This window comes from Schistocerca gregaria, chromosome 5 (genome assembly GCF_023897955.1).
Source record: "Schistocerca gregaria isolate iqSchGreg1 chromosome 5, iqSchGreg1.2, whole genome shotgun sequence".
NCBI classification, from domain to species: domain Eukaryota; kingdom Metazoa; phylum Arthropoda; class Insecta; order Orthoptera; family Acrididae; genus Schistocerca; species Schistocerca gregaria.
In genome coordinates, this window is record NC_064924.1 from 52,635,160 (window position 1) to 52,650,770 (window position 15,611).

At 43.9% G+C, this 15,611-nt stretch overlaps 1 protein-coding gene across 1 annotated transcript in view; it reads left to right on the top strand.

Annotated features, from left to right (window-relative positions):
• The first annotated feature begins 863 nt into the window (after positions 1-863).
• The window catches only part of LOC126272262 (hydroxylysine kinase), a 215,773-nt gene continuing 201,025 nt past the window's right edge, over positions 864-15,611 (top strand). Inside the window, exon 1 of the mRNA XM_049974996.1 lies at positions 864-914. The gene's annotated coding sequence lies outside the window, so the exon portion shown is untranslated. The remainder of the gene's footprint in view (positions 915-15,611) is intronic.

The window sequence follows — 15,611 nt, forward strand, 5'->3', positions numbered from 1 at the left end:
TTGTTGTTACTTTTTAGCAATGACGCGGCATAATACCCAGAACAATTTTAATCACTAAGACACTTATTTCTGTCATTTTTAGATGCAGCATTATCAGGGGCTGGGAGTGTGAAGATCATAACAACCGCTTCATGATGCACAATATCAGGTGTAACAATTTTTGGAAATTAGTTCCTCTGTTTTACTTAATTTACCTTTTTCTTTATGAAAATCTACAAGTAGCATCTGTAGTACATGAAGCAGATGTATATAAATGCTGGCGGAATATTAACTGATTAGGTATATGAATCGCTTTGATAATGCTGAGTCGAATCATCATAATATTTTTAACTATTCTGATTCAGTAATATTTAAAATAAATTGGAAAACTGGTTGCGACATTCGTAACTGTCTGGAAAAGCCCGATGGGAAGCTTTTGAGCTGCTGTTAGAACAAGTGAAAGTATCTACGATGTTGACGTTCTGCGTTCGAACGGTGCTGCTCATTCCTTCTCTTTTTTCTCCTTGCCAATAACCGTTTTTTTTTGTAGCAACTGTTTTGTCAGGCGGTGCAGAGGATAAATTTTTTGCGTTCGGACCGCTGCAAATAACGCACTCAGCTAGCGATGATGATGTGCACAGCTGCACTGGGAATGCTGACGGCAGGCAGCGAGGCTGCGGCGTAAACGGGTTGAAAGCTCCGTCCTTCCTTGCCATGCAGAAGTCGTGCTCGCTGTGCTGTACTTCAGAAGGGGGATGACGCCCCTTCCTCTCACCTCCCCTCATTCCCCCTCCCCCCTCCCCCCATACAAACCTATTGACAGCCGGAAGGGAGCACATCACACACGCAGCACGAACCCTCCCATATACGTAGTTCCCCCAGTGTATTTGTCGAGCAGGTGTGCTGCGCTGTTACGAACCGCACCATCTCACTGAGTAAGTACACTCGAGCTGTTCCATTCTCGCAACAAGCGAACTCTTCGAGAAGGTTCAGCTCTGGTATGCACGAGTGGCAGGTACCTGCAGGCTGTAGTGTACTTATTAACTTCTGAAATCTGAAGAGTGGACAGCATTAGTGTTACCACAATTTCTGTCTGACAGACTGGGACATTTCTCTTAAAATGACTAAAAATGAACGTAATTTTGGAAGCAGAAACCACGATAACCCGGGATACTTCTCTCAAAATTATTTTAGACGCTTAGTACTGTGTATATGGAGAAGTAATTGAAACGCATAATTACAAATGTTACCACGTCAACATTCATCACGCCAGCGGCTGCCTTTGCAGCATCCTAAGTAAGCGGGGCAGCCAGCCCCTACAAGATTTTCGTTTACTTAACTTCTCTGTTTCGCGAACACGTTGTTTGTACCAGCGCGCTGTACTCCTCCAAAATTAGTATTGGCACAGTTACCGCAAAACTCTATGCGCTTACTTTTATCAGTTTTCTTTTCCTCTAGGACAGTCACCCAATTGTACCAATTACAAAGGCAGTTTCATTTGACAGGGCAGTTAATTTAAGTAATTTTACTCGAACGCCTTTTTTCGGTATAAAATAATGAACAATTATTGCAAATATTTTCTTAGGTTTGTGACTTCTAGCGTCTGTAGCTATACCAAAATAACAGACCGCCAACACTGATCTCTCAACTGCTGTTGATTTTGTTCTGACCAATGTCATATTTTTTTCTGCTTTGGACTCATCACGAAATTTGGAGCCTAGCCTAGAACATTTTATGTTGAACTGGCTGACTTCACATTGCTAATTGAATTGCTGTTACTAATTTTCCCTGGTTAAATGAATATGAAATTTGTCCATTTCTTTTTTCTAAGTGGTTGTATAGTACACATTTGATTTATGCTGTACGCTATCTAAATAATCCTTAACATCTGGTCTTCTCTCATGTGTAATGAAAACATAACACAAATTACACATTCATCTTCGTTTCATGAAGAACTATTTTTCTGGATATTTTTCTTGCAATTAACACTTCCTCATTGGCATTTAGAAATTGTAAATTTGTGGTAAGGCCTTATCGGACCAAACTGCTGAGGTCATCGATCGCTAAGCTTACGCACTACTCAATCTAGCTTAAACTAACTTACGCTAAGGACAACACACACACCCATGCCCGCAGGAGGACTCGACCCTCCGAAGGGGGGAGCCTCGCGAACCGTGACAAGACGCCTTAGACCGCGTGCGGCATTTCGAGTTCACATGAAAATATCAAACACTTAAACAACGAATTAACCGCGGTACGAATCACACAAATAAACAGAGTATCACGCTACTGCAAAGCTTAAACAGAGATGCGATTAGGAACCATAATGGAAACTGAGCAAAGTTACTAGATAATAATATTCCTTAAACGACTCAGTCAGCAGCGATAGCAGAAACTTTCGTTATTTAGGTGGAGTTGAAATATAGATCCGCGGAACAATCTGGAGAAAATATTTATCTGAAATCCGGGACAAACTGCTGTCCCGAAAGTATTTTGCGAGACACCGATTTCTTTCATCTGAAATCTGGAATGTCCAGGAAAACCCGGACTTTGACTACGCTGTAATCATAGAAGAATGTAATGGACTGAAGCACACGATGTGATTTACAAACCTTGAGGAATAAGAGCTTTCATCAACATTAGTAAGTGATATTCATCTTTTGGATCTGCAGCTCTTGTCCTTTCTTTCCGGGTTTGCAGTTAAGTTATAGGATATGGGTGCCGCCTTTTGGAAACCACACTGTTTTTTCTTTTTACCCAAACATGTTTTAGCACCTCTGTGCTCTCATCAGTGAATTTTTGTTCATTGAAAACTGTAAAAAGTGAGCGTATTTTAGATTGTACCTGACTAAACAAAGTGAAGCCTAAAGAAAAATTTTTGTTCGTTTTGCTTCTTACCGTGATTTTAAAAAATGGTTCAAATGGCTCTGAGCACTATGGGACTTAACAGCTATGGTCATCAGTCCCCTAGAACTTAGAACTACTTAAAACTAACTAACCTAAGGACATCACACAACACTCAGTCATCACGAGGCAGAGAAAATCCCTGACGCCGCCGGGAATCGAACCCGGGAACCCGGGCGTGGGAAGCGAGAACGCGACCGCATGACTACGAGCTGCTTACCCGTGATTTTAGATTATATGATTTTGCAGGACCATCTGTATGGTGTCCTGCACTGATAGCTTGTCATCTGCAAACCAAACGATGTAAATGTTTGGAGATGACAAAATATCAGTGCAGAACACCGTACTTTGGACCTGCAAAAATATATAATGTAAAATCATGGTAAAAACAAAACGAACAAAAGCTTTCATTACGCCTCACTTTGTTAAATCAGTTTCAAGCTAAAATATGTTCACTTATTACAGTTTTCAATAAGCGAAAACCCACTGATGTAGGCACAGAGGTGCTGAAACATGTTTGGGTAATAAGAGGAAACAGAGTGTTTGCAAAAAGGTGGCAAACATATCCTATAATTAATGAGCGAGATAAAGATACTGGGTTCGATCCCTCGCTAACTGCCGGCCTGTGTAGCCGAGCGGTTCTAGGCGCTTCAGTCTGGAATCGAGCGACCGCTGCGGTCGCAGGTTCGAATCCTGCCTCGGGCATGAATGTGTGTGATGTCCTTAGGTTAGCTAGGTTTAAGTAGTTCTAAGTTCTAGGCGACTGATGACCTCAGAATTTAAGTCGCATAGTGCTCTGAGCCATTTGAACAGTTTTTGAACCCTAGCTAATTTTATGGGGTCTTGTACAAGTGATGAATACTGATTTGATATATTTTGAATGTAGACTGTCATTGTGCTGGAATGAATTCACTGCCTAAACATTTTAATGTGTATTTACTTCCTTATTTAACTTAGCCGATCTACATGGTCGCCACATTAAGTCAAGAAGAAGATACCATAGCTTCGTGAATACGTCGTTTCTGAGTAATACATGTGGAAGTAGGCAAATTATGTTAAGGACTCGATGATATTAACAGATTGGCAGTATATCACAACTTTGGGCTCACAGATTTGGTTCATATGGTTCAAATGGCTCTGAGAACTATTTAAACCTAACTAACCTAAGGACATCACACACATCCATGCCTGAGGCAGGATTCGAACCTGCGACCGTAGCGGTCGCGCGGTTCCACACTGTAGCGCCTAGAACCGCTCGGCCACCCCGGCCGTCCCGGTGCTATAGACGCTCGTCCGGGATCTTGCAATGCATGACATCTGTGAAATGACGCGAATATCCGCTCTTAACAAGCCACTCAGCTAGTTGACTAGACAGGGTGTATGTGACACATGGGCTACGCAAGGCGACGATTGACGCCGAGGTGTGGCCTACGGCCTTTACAGACCACCAGGCTTACATCTGCACCATCGCTCTGCTACGACAGAAGACAAGGATCAGTAGGGGCCCATGGAAGCTCAACGTTACCCATCTACGGGATGAGAACTGTTTACGGAAGGTTGAAGTCACATGGCGACAATGTCAACGGCGTCAACGTTCGTACGGTTCCAGGCTTAAATGGTGGCTCTGCTGCGTCAAACCGGCTTTACGCAGAACGTTCACACGATATGGCCAAGATGAGTCACATTGCCAACGGGCGACTTCCGAATTTTATTTCACAGGTCTTCGTGAGTTGGCGAAATAACCACCGTCTCCCGACCGCCAGCAGACTGTCCATCGTATCTAAGCACGACTGCTGCGTCTTACGGCAGTGAAGATGGAAGGAGTTAATGTGCGAGGATCCTCGATGGATCACGCAACGAACGGCCGTCATTACACTACATACTGAGAGAAAGAAGGCAGCGGCGACGTACACTTATACGAAATGTCGAAATGGCCAATGGATCGCGGGCCACGGTGCATAAGGATATTGCATGTTTTTTTACTCACCACTATTCCAGTTCTATGCGAAGGACTGGCTGGACAGAGCAGGACGGACAGACGTGCTTAGCGACGAGCATCCCACTGAAGTGGACGGCCTTATGGCTGAAATCACCGTAGATTATCTGGACGCTGCCCTAAAGTGTGGTGCGTTAAACTGATCCCCTTGACCGGATGGGCTCCGTCTTGAGTTCTATCGCACCTTTGCTCCTCTGATGGGACCGACGTGAGTAGAGATGTACAATGAACTCTTAACACCTACCGTACGCATCCCTAGCGAGTTCACAGAGGGTATCATGATACCTGTTCCAAAACCGAGTGGTGGTCTTACACCACAAAACTACTGGCCTTTGACATTATTGAATGGCGACTACAAAATCTTTGCACATATCCTCCGTGCTTGCATTCAAGCGGCGATAAAGGACAAAATACATTTATAATGAAATGAACACCCTTAGCTGCTTACAGGCGTTGATATACGTCAACGGGGACAGATGAAACTATGTGCCCCGACCGGGACTCGAACCCTGGATCTCCTGCTTACATGGCAGATGCTCTATCCATCTATTTTTTTTAAATCTCATTTTGTTCGCTTTTGTTCGTTGCATCTGCTCGGGGCGGACGTCGTAAGACAACCGTTTAAGTTCGTTATTGATCGATGAACTCAGTTTTTTTTTATTACAGAGGGCACGTAACCCTCTGACCGAACACGCTGAGCTACCCTGCCGGCAAATCCATCTGAGCCACCGAGTACACAGAGGATACCGCGACTGCAGGGATTTATCTCTGGCACGCCTCCCGCGAAACATTCTCAACGTATTGTCCCGCACTACATTCGTAGTGCCCCACCCATTATACTCATTACACGCTGCTCGCTTCCGATTCCCATAAGAGTGAGTTCGGGCACTGTTTTTGCATTCGCACAGAAGAAGATAGTCAAGTGGCCGGTGAGCCTTATATATGGTATCTGTTCTTTCGGACATGTCCGAAGGAACAATCTCAGTATATAAAATACATTTAGATCAAACATGTGTAGGTGGGAGGTGCAATTACACACAGTGGTAGGGGCATAGAGGGATGTCATAGCATTGATGTCGGCATTTCGATTACACACTTTCGACCGAGTGGACCATGTGTTCCTACGGAGGTCATGGAAGAGGTGATTGATGTTGAATAATGGCGCGAACTCGAGAGTATTGGTGAACACTGTTAGCTCCGAACCTTTCACGATCCAGCACTCTGTTGCCCCGTTTCGGCCATTTTATTTGCAATCGCTCTTGAACCTGCACTACGCGACCTCCGATGACGACCTGAAGGCGTCCAACTACGGACCGCACCCTTCCAATGCTGCGCATACGCCGACGGCGTCGTTCTTTTGGTCAAGTCAGGAGACGAAACCCAGGCGGCAGTCGAATGGCTTCAGCAGTATGGAGAAGTGGCGGGTAGTGTCATGAATCTACGAAAGACCCGATGTATGGAAGTGGGCACTGGACTGCCCACCAGGGACAGCACTGCCCATCACCAAGGACCCGACTCTCAAGTGTTTGGGAGTGGTGTTACATGGAAACATACTAAGTACAGCGGCGGATATTTATCGACGGCTACTGCGACAGATTCGGTCATTAGTACGACAACATGCACTGCGCGTCGTAGATATGTTCCAGAGCGCACATTATGTAAACGTCTATTTGTCAGCGAAAATAAGTCACGTGGCACACATATGGCCGTTGTCCACCACGATCGCGTCAAGACTACAGTCGGCCTTCGGATATTTCGTAAGTGCTGACCTCCTCTTCAAAATCCGCTACGATATCTTGACGCTGCCACCGAGAGGAAGCGGCATCGGACTCGTAAACGTGAATAACAGGGCGCGTGCGCTATATTGGAGAACCGAGCGCCTCATGTTAATGGGCGCTGTGATCAACGAAGTGGCTCCCCATTCACTCTGTCCACCAGTCAATGTAGGCCACATCACGGCACCGCTCGCACACCTTCGGGACTTCTTCGTCGATTACAGTTACGTTCAGGACAGTTTGCCGGAGACCAGGCTGCCCACAATGAAAGACATATATCGAAGCTTCCTTCAGCAACAATCTCGCAATGTGGCCGAATAGAAGTACCCGGCGATACAGTGGCAGAGAATATGGAGACCGGTCCATCTTCCGTCTCTCCCTACAGAGGTGTGCGCATTGTGGTATGTAGCGATGAACGGCAGATTCACGAACCGTCAACGACTCCACTCTGTTCATCTGGTCGACATCCGATATGCCCCGACAGAGCGGTCGTCGACTCCGACGAGCACCATTTGGTTTGTTGCACGGCAATCGACTGTTGTCTACTAACGAGGGAATGCTGACTTATTTACTGCGTACGGCGCACACGTCGGTCAAATCTGACGGCCTACTGTTCCTTGACAAACCATCCTTTCCCACCGCCAGGACAAATGCCGTAAACTGGATAAAGGGGATGGCGACGTATTACTTGTTCCGCACCGATGACAAGGACGTCATAGACGTCTGGTACATATTGCAAGAGCAACATAATATCTTAGGGCGACACGTGAAATATAGAACATGTTTTTCCAATTACTTCGGTTCGGTATTCACGGACCCTCCGGCTAGTTGGGGTGTTCCGGGTATGAGAAGTGAAATGAAAGCTCAACGTTCAGGAACTAAGGTTCATTCCTGATGTATTCAGACAAATCCATATCGTTTTTAAGTTAGCGAGAAGCCGACCTGGATACATGCTAACAGGATCGTTGCAGGGTCCCGTTTTCTTTTCTTTCTTTTTCTAGTCAACTCTTTAAAATCTAGACAGCGTTAGGAGCCGTTTTTACGGAGTTGAATGACACCTTTAGTTTCTGTATGTTGTGTTTAGCACCTATGAAAGACAATAAAAAATAAATAGACACAAAAAACACTTCAAACGAAAATTTGAAAAAAATAAAAGAAATAAAAATGTCCCTTTCATACCTTAGACCACATCCCCAGAAAAGGAAGGGTGGAGAGACATTGTGGCCAGGCCGCGGGTTGCGACCCCTGCCCACCCTGCCTCCGCCAGCCCGTGACTGATCCTCCTACCCTCAAAAATAAAAAATAAAAGTAAAAAAAGTGTTTAGCATTTGAGCATCATAAGATGAACGTGTGTCAGGCGACGGTTCAACTCCGGCTAAATTATTCATTTTTGTAGTAAAAGTGTAAATTATGTGATATTGAAAAAGAATTACACCTATACTATTCGTCGTTGATACATTACCAACGTCTCACCGCTATGCAGGTTAACTGCCAAATGGGGCCTGCGTCTGTGTCAGCACCTCGAAGCGTCCAGGTGCAAAGTAGTTCCGGGTACCTTGCCAGATTGCATGTATAAGGGATTTCGCAAATCCTGACAAGTAGGCATTGTCATGAAATATGCGTTTCTTCATTTACTTATCGATAGTTACAAATATGTTTGTTCTAATAATCAAATTTAATTAAAATTAGTAAGTAGTCAAATAACATGAAACTCACTAAAACTTCGTGCAAGTAAATGTGCTTTTTTAAAAAATTATATTACCTCTAAAATGTCGGATAAATTAAATAATATGACCAGTGATGAAAAAAATAGATTAAAAATTATGTTTAAGCGGGAATGGAAACGTCGCCACCCACACGTTCGTCTTCCGAAATTTGGACGCTGACCACTTGGTCTCAACTAACTTAGCACACTCGTCACCCAGCTCAAATATGTCCATCACGTACTAGACGCGTGAAACTTCTCTTGCGATTTTCTCGGAATGTGACAGAGTAGTGCACCTTATTATTTGCACATGATGTTGTTTTATTGGCCTAAAAAATGTGTACAAAGTTTAAGTCAATCTGTGATCCCAACGTCGTGGCCGATGAATGATCACGTCGTCTTCTTCACGTGCTGCGGGCTAGGTTCCAGGCAGGGAGTGCGGGTAAGAGCAGAGCCCGGAGCGCCAGAATAAGGCGACTGATTTGGCTATCGAAATATCATGCAAGAAAAGTGAATCAACAATTGGCTGGACTTTCAAAGGCGCACTATTAATCAATAGAGGCGAGAATATCTGAGAGATCAACATTAGTACCGTGATTTCGGCAGGAGCCGAATACATACGCTTCACTAGTCTCATTTAAAACAGATTCTCAAAGTCACGTTTCAAAAAGGACTGATGTATTTCTTCTTCACAACTCTTTCTATTCCATGAGCGACTTTTATACTCACAGTTGTGTTTATATTACGAGGATCATTTCAAAAGTCCTGCACACAGCGCATACTCTACTTTTACGGTGCCGTGATGAAGCTGAAATTCGTCTCAGTTCTGAGCAATGTGGTGCGCATACACACATCAAAGAAAGTTTTGAATCACCTCGGTTCCGAGAGTTCCGGAATATGTACACAAAACTGGGATAGAGATCAACATAAACATCATTTCCGCCCTTTCTATTGCTCATGAGAACCACACATTGCATTTTGAACCACCATACAGCGAGACGTTCAGAGATGGTGGTCCACATTTCCGTACACACTAATATCCAGTAGCCCGTCCTCTTGCATCGATGCATGTCTGTATTCGTCGTGGCATACTATCCACAAGTTCATCAAGGCACTTTTGGTTCAGAATCTCCCACCCTCAACGGCGATTCGGCGTAGATCCCTCAGAGCGAAGCCTTCCCGTCTCCTCTATATGTCTTTTGTTACGCAACTTTCCCTTTTACAATAACCTATCAAACCTCCTCTTAGGATTTCTATCTCTTGCGTAATAATAACAAATGAAATCTTCCCTTTGGAATTTATTCTCTTTTTCATTCTTTGCATATAAATTTAATTGCTGCTTATTGAAAGTGATTTTCTGGTTATTTCGACGAAACGTAGAATGTGTCGTCGTCGTGGCCCTCAGCCGTTACCTGCAATAACCCAGAACTGTTCCTTACCTTTTTTACTGTTACTGGATCGCCATCTGACTGCTGCATCGAACTGCGACATCGATATACTTACTCTGGTTTACTATACTCTATTAGCTGCTGATGGGCTCTCATAATAAGTGGTCGTATTTATTTCCAAAGCTGACGTTATTCTTTAATAGCAAAGCTGACGTTATTCTTCAATTAATTTGACTGAAGTTTCGTAATCCATAGTTAAACTTTTTCTTAAAAACAAAAAATTTTGCGAAGTTTTACATTGATGGTTTTTGAGATGGATCATAATCAGTAAAGCAGTATTGCTGGCAAAAATTAATTATATTCTGAATGAAATGATTTTACAAACGTTCAAATGGGACTTACTTTTTACAATAATCTTACAACTAGCAATGCGCAAACACACCTTCAGTAGTCTTGAGTTTCTCAAAAAATTAATTCAATAGTATTAGTTCCTCTTATGATAATAGTAAGCTGATGTCTCTGTACATCCGTCTATAATTTCTTGTAAATCATAATTAGTAGCTGGCAGGCACACCGCTCCTCTCAACCTCTCGCTTCAGACCTGCTACCGACTCGCTTCACATCTCGCTTACTACTGACTTCCTACGAACGCTAAAGTGCGGTCTCTGATGCCAACAATGCTTTCTGGTGCAGACAATCGTGCTACCATTACAAAATGTATCAATGCGCGGTCTTTCCCGCTCTTTTCTTAAAATGTAACCATACGCTGTCTCTCCCGCCCTTTTTAAAATTATGTCAATGTGCGGTCTCTCTTGCCAACAATACTTTGGTGCAGACCCTGCTACCACAATTATTTCCAACATGACAAATATTAATTATTCATACTTAATCCTATAAATAAAATATAAACATCTTTTATAAATTGTGGTTTGACAATAGTCTTACAAGAGCGGTTGGCATGTCGTCCATAAACAGCTCTTTTCAATCTATTCCGGGCATGTTCGATAGGGTTCATGTCTAGAGAACATGCTGGCCACTCTTGTCGAGCGACGTCGCTATCCTGGAGGAAGTCATTCACATGATGTGCACGATGGGTGCGCGAATTGTCGTCTATGAATACGAATGCCTCGCCAGTATGCTGCCGATATGGTTACACTCTGGGTCGGAGGATGGCATTCACGTATCGTACAACCGTCACGGCGCCTTCCATGACCACCAGCGGCGTACGTCGGGCTCACATAATGCCACCCCAAACAGTAGGGAGCCTCCACCTTGCTGCACTCGCTGGACCGTGTGTCTAAGGCGTTCAGCCTGACCGGGTTGCCTCCAAACACGTCTCCGACAGTTTTCTGCTTGAAGGCATATGCGACACTCATCGGTGAATAGAACGTGATGCCAATCCTGAGCGGTCCATTCGGCATGTTGCTGGGCCCATCTGTTCCGCGCTGCATGGTGTCATGGTTGCAAAGATGGACCTTGCCATGGACGGCGGGAGTGCAATTGCGCTTCATGCACCCTATTGCGCACTGTTTGAGTCATAAGGCGACGTCCTGAGGCTGCACGGAAAGCATTATTCAACATGGTGACGTTGCTGTCAGGGTTTCTCCGAGCCATAATCCGTAGGTAGCGGTCATTCACTGCAGTAGTAGCCCTAAGGCGACCCGAGCGAGGCATGTCATCGAGAGTTCCTGTCTCTCTGTATTTCCTCCATGTCCGAACAACATCGCTTTGGTTTAGTCCGAGACGCCTGGACACTTTCCTTATTGAGAGCCCTTCCTGGCACAAAGTAACAATGCGCACGCGATCGAACCGCGGTATTTACCGTGTAGGCATGGTTGAACTACAGACAACACGATCCGTGTACCTCCTTCCTGGTGGAATAACTGGAACTCATTGGCTGTCGGACCCCGTCCGTCTAATAGGCGCTGTTGGTTGTTTACATTTTTCGGCGGGTTTAGCGACGTATCTGAACAGTCAAAGGGACTGTGTCTGTCATACAATATCCCAGTCAACGTCTGTCTTCAGGAGTTCTGGGAACTGGGTGACGAAAAACTTTTTTTGATATCTGTATATGTGTTTGCTGATTCGCGAGGCTGTGTTGTGAGTAATTCAGTTTTAAAATGGAAGGTGAAACAGAGTCAGATCGGATTATACATAGTGACATCTACATGTACATCTACATCTACATGGATACTCTGCAAATCACATTTAAGTGCCTTCATCCAACCATCTTCACAATTCTCTATTGTTACAATCTCGTACAGCGCGCGGAAAGGTCAAACACCTATATCTTTGCGTACGAGCTCTGATTAACCTTATTTTATCGTGGTGATCGTTTCTCCCCATGTAGATCGGTGTCAACAAAATATTTTCGCATCCGGAAGAGAAAGCTGGTGATTAAAATTTCGTGAGAAGATTCCGTCGCAACGAAAAACGCCTTTCTTTTAATGATGTCCAGTAAATCCTGTATCATTTCTGTGACACTCTCTCTCTCGCGATAAAGCAAAACGTGCTGCCCTTCTTTGAACGTTTTTGATATACTCTGTCAGCCCCATCTGGTAAGGATCCGACACTGCGCAGCAGTATTCTAAAAGAGGACGGACAAGCCTAAACGCAGTCTTCGGTTAGACTTCCCCACAACACTTTCTACGTGTTCCTTCCAACTGAACTGGTTCGTAATTGTAATACCCAGGTATTTAGTTGAATTTACGGCTTTTAGGTTAGACTGATTCATCGTGTAACCGAAGTTTAACGAATTCCTTTTAGCACTTATGTGGATGACCTCACACTTTTCGTTATTTAGCGTCAACTGCAAATTATCGCACCATTCGGATATCTTTTCTAAATAGTTTTGCAATTTGTTTTGATCTTCTGAAGGAAAATTAAAGATACCTTGTATGAATATCAAGAGCTCAGATGGAAACCCAGTTCTAAGCAAAAGAAGGGGTAGCAGAAAGGTGGAAGGAGTATATAGAGTGTCTATACAAGGGCGATGTTCGTGAGAGCAATGTTATAGAAATAGGTGTAGATGAAGATGAAATGGGAGATATGATACTGCGTGAAGGGTTTGACAGAGCACTGAAAGTCAAATCAACGCCTCGGGAGTAGACAACATTCCATTAGAACTAGTGACAGCCTTGGGAGCGCCAGTCCTGACAAAACTCTACCATCTGGTGAGCAAAATGTATGAGACGGGTGAAATACCCTCAGACTTAAAGAAGAATATAATAATTTCAATCCCAAAGAAAGCAGATGATGACAGATGTGAAAAACTATCAGTTTAATAAGTCACGGCTGCAAAATACTAACTCGAATTCTTTACAGACGAATGGAAAAACTGGTAGAAGCCGACCTCGGGGAAGATCAGTTTCTATTCCGTAGAAATATTGGAACACGTGAGGCAATACTGACCCTATGACTTATCTTAGAAGCTAGATTAAGGAAAGGCATACCTACGTTTCTAGCATTTGTAGACTTAGAGAAAGCTTTTGACAATGTTGACTGGAATACTCTCTTTCAAATTCTAAAGGTGGCAGGGGTAAAATACAGGGAGCGAAAGGCTATTTACAATTTGTACCGAAACCAGATGGCAGTTATAAGAGTCGAGGGACATGAGATGGAAGCAGTGGTTGGGAAGGGAGTAAGACAAGGTTGTAGCCTCTCCCCGATGTTATTCAATCTGTATATTGAGCAAGCAATAAAGGAAACAAAAGAAAAAATAGGAGTAGGTATTAAAATCCAAGGAGAATAAATAAAAACTTTAAGGTTCGCCAAGAACATTGTAATTCTGTCACAGACAGCAAGGGACTTGGAAGAGCAGTTGAACGGAATGGACAGTGTCTTGAAAGGAGGATATAATATGAACATCAACAAAAGCAGAACGAGGATAATGGAATGTAGTCGAGTTAACTCGGGTGCTGCTGAGGGAATTAGAATAGGGAATGAGACACTTAAAGTAGTAAAGGAGTTCTGCTATTTGGGGAGCAAAATAACGGATGATGGTTGAAGTAGAGAGGATATAACATGATTTAAACTGTCAATGGCAAGGAAAGCGTTTCTGAAGAAGAGAAATTTGTTAACATCGAGTTTAGATTTAAGTGTCAGGAAGTCATTTCTGAGAGTATTTGTATGCAGTGAAGCCATGTATGGAAGTGAAACATGAACGATAAATAGTTCGGACAATAATAGAAGCTTTCGAAATGTGGTGCTACAGAAGAATGCTCAAGATTAGATGGGTAGATCACATAACTAATGAGGAGGTATTGAATAGAATTAGGGAGAAGAGGAGTTTGTGGCACAACGTGGCTAGAAGTAGGGATCGGTTGGTAGGACATGTTCTGAGGCATCAAGGGGTCACCAATTTAGAATTGGAGGGCAGCATTGAGTTTAAAAATCGTAGAGGGAGACCGAGAGATGAATACACGAAGCAGATTCAGAAGGATGTAGGCTGCAGTACGTACCGGGAGATGAAGAAGCTTGCAGAGGATAGAGTTGCATGGAGGGCTGCATGAAACCAGTCTCAGGACTGAAGACCACAACAACAACATCGAGGGTAAATTAAAGCCACCACCAACTATTATCGTATGAGTCGGGTATGCGTTTGAAATCAAACTCAAGTTTTCTTTGAATCTTTCTGCAACTGTATCATCTGAATTGGGAGGTCGGTAAAAGGATCGAATTATTATTTTATTCCTGTTTTATTGCTCTTCCCATACAAACTCACAAGAAGTATCTACTTCAATTTCGCGACAAGTTAAACCACTTCTAACAGCACCAAAAAAAGCCACCGCCAACCGTGTTTAGCCTATCCTTTCGGAACACCGTTAGGTTCTTCGCAAAAATTTCGGCTGAGTTTATATCCGGCTTCAGCCAGTTTTCAGTGCCTATAACGATTTGAGCATCATTGCTTTCTATTAGCGCTTGGAGCTCTGGTACCTTCCTAACACAGCTACGACAATTTACAACTGTTATACCAGTGGTTCCTGTATCTACTTTCTTCCTGTGTTCAGCCTGCACCCTTTGTGACTGAAGCCCTTCTTGTGTTTTCCCGAGACCCTTTAAGCTAAAAAACCGCCCAGTCCACGCCACAGAGCCCCTGCTATCCGTGTAGCCGCCTGCTGCGTATAATGGACACCTGACCTATTCAGCGGAACCCGAAACCCCACCACCCTTTGACCCAAGTCGAAGGATCTGCAGACTACACGGTCGCAGAACCGTCTGAGCCTCTGATTCAGACGCTCCACTCGGCTCTGTACCAGAGGTCCGCGATCGATCTTGACGACTATGCTGCAAATGGTCAGCTCTGCTTTCATCTTGCAAGCAAGACTGGCAGCCTTTACCACTTCTGTTAGCCGCTCTAAACCAGAGAGAATCTCTTCTGATCCAAACTGACACAAATCACTGGTACCGACGTGAGCAACCACCTGCAGTTCCTGTATCAAAAATGAAACCCAACGCGGAAAGACCCCAATTGAAATTTACAACCTTTGAGAGAAGTGTGTGGGAATAGCGTAGAGGATGGTAACACAGTTTCAAGATGGACAGCTCATTTCCATGAAGGTCGGATAAGCACTGAGGACAACCCAAGAAGTGGAAGGCCATCAACTGCAATAGACTACTCCTTTGAGTTGTTAATGACATGTTGAGAGAGGACCGACGTTGAGGAAACTGCATATGAAGCCAGAATCTCTCACTCAAATTTACAGAATCTTAAATGAAACGATAAGTATGGGAAAACATGATTTAAAAAATCCGCCCCCAACAATCAAAGTTGAAACTGATGAGGATCTTTGCGTATGACATGAACGGAGTCATAGGTACAAAGAGTGTGCCCAAGGGGACATCCTTAGCAGACCGTTTCTGCG